The 1924-nt window shown below is 49.4% G+C and overlaps 1 pseudogene; it reads left to right on the top strand.

Annotated features, from left to right (window-relative positions):
* LOC149326814 (uncharacterized) lies at nucleotides 1-1125 on the top strand (annotated as a pseudogene).
* Nucleotides 1126-1924: the final 799 nt, after the last annotated feature.

The following is a 1924-nucleotide window of genomic DNA, read 5'->3' as shown; positions in this document are numbered from 1 at the left end:
CGGCATGTGGCTGCAAAGCAGCAGGAAATGGAGCCACAAACTCAGCCTGCTAAGCAAAGCGGCGGAGCAAGTAGGCCGAATGATAAGCAGAGTAGCCAGCAAAAGAGACGGCATGAAGGAGGAAGACACAATCAGACTGGTGAACAGCCTGATAGTCAGCCGCGTGACATACTCACTACCATACCACGCAACAACCAAAGCCGAAAGGGAGCAAGCAGAAACAATCCTCCGCAAAGCATACAAGACCGCACTACATCTACCAAGGAACACGCCCAACGAGAAACTAATGCAGTTGGGGCTCAGCAACATATTCGAGGAGCTGAGTGAATGCCAAGTTAAAGCGCAAGTCCGAAGACTCAGCGACACAAAAACCGGAAGAGCACTTCTGACGAGGTTGGGTCGGGAGACGGAGAACCATCAGAGTAACAGGGCAGACATACCAGATACATTAAGAACTAACATAAGCATACAACCCATACCCCGCAACATGGACCCAAATCTCCATGCCAGCAGAAGGAAAGCTAGGGTAGAGCACTACGAGAAAACGATAGGACATCGAGACATCACGGTATATACCGATGCCTCCCCGTACTACGGCGAACATAGAAACAGGATGGCGGCAGTAGTCGTCGCCCACCAGGGAGAACACATAACGAGCCTAACAGCCAGGGCATCAAGCGTAACACAGGCGGAGGAGATAGCGATAGCCCTAGCAGTGAAGGAAGGGGATAGGAGGGGAAGATCTCTGAATATCCTAACAGACTCACAGGAAGCGTGCCGAAACTACACAAAGGGTAGGATAGACAAAACGGCGCTCATGATCCTCATCGAGGGGGTACCCTCGGGGAGGAGAGAAAAGCACAATATAATTTGGATACCGGGCCACGCGGGGGTCTGGGGCAAAGAAAGGGCGGACGAACTAGCTGGAGGATTTACCATCCGAGCAGGGGAGTCACAAGCCCCGGAGGAGCTCTGGACCGACCGGGGGGCTGGGCATTCTGACACTAAGTCTATACAGGGGTCTGAGATACAAATGTCCCCCACCACACAAAGAGCTAAGCAAGGAAGAAGCCGCAAAATGGCGGAAATTACAAACAGGCTCCTTCCCAAATTTATATATACTAAGGAAGATGTTCCCAACGCAATACCGCGCCACGTGCCCTTGGTGCGAAGCGAGGGCAACACTATACCACATAACATGGGAATGCGATAGAAACATATCGTTTCACAAACAAGCAATGGGAGAGCCAGCTCACCAGCTGCGAGCTAGAGGCCCAAAGGGCACTCATAGCATACGTAAGCGAGGTGGCCAGACTCAGTGGAGCCCTGGACTAAGGGCCCACCCAAGGCTAAGGAGGTGACCTCAAGACCTGAAGACGACCTCCACCGCAAGCGAAACTTAAGAAATCAATATAGTTTCTACTCACTCACTCTATATAGCGTATCTCCCCTGTACACTGGGAATTCTGATGATGATGCCTTAATTGCTACCAAGGTAATGGTTTCGAAGGGCTGCTTACAGTTTTCTTCTGTTCGTAGCAGCCGTTAGATCTTAATTGGTGACCACAATGTTCATTTGGGATGTGATCCTTTTCATTTACATTAGTTGTGTTTTTTTTCCTGACTGGAATTTAGTCATGAGCTGCGTTTGTCAAGTCCTGTGTGATTGTGGTGAATTAATGTCGGCAGGATTCATGCGGGCACTTGTTTCGAAGCTTATGTGTAGCTCTTGTTGCCCCATTCGAATATTACTAGGTGTTTAAGGAACGGAAAGGCGCACTTAAGTGTCCGCTGACCTTGATTTTTATTTGATTTTTGAAGTCTGATTTGAAGTGCGAATTTCGCTACGATCTGCTGGATCCCATTTCAGCCATTCTTCTTTGCTGCTTTATGGAGCTACCACTCGAAGGAAAACGCCTTCCAT

Source organism: Amblyomma mixtum, chromosome 10 (assembly GCF_055824585.1).
Source record: "Amblyomma mixtum isolate Tamu chromosome 10, ASM5582458v1, whole genome shotgun sequence".
Classification (NCBI taxonomy): domain Eukaryota; kingdom Metazoa; phylum Arthropoda; class Arachnida; order Ixodida; family Ixodidae; genus Amblyomma; species Amblyomma mixtum.
This window is presented reverse-complemented; position numbering and strand designations above follow the sequence as displayed.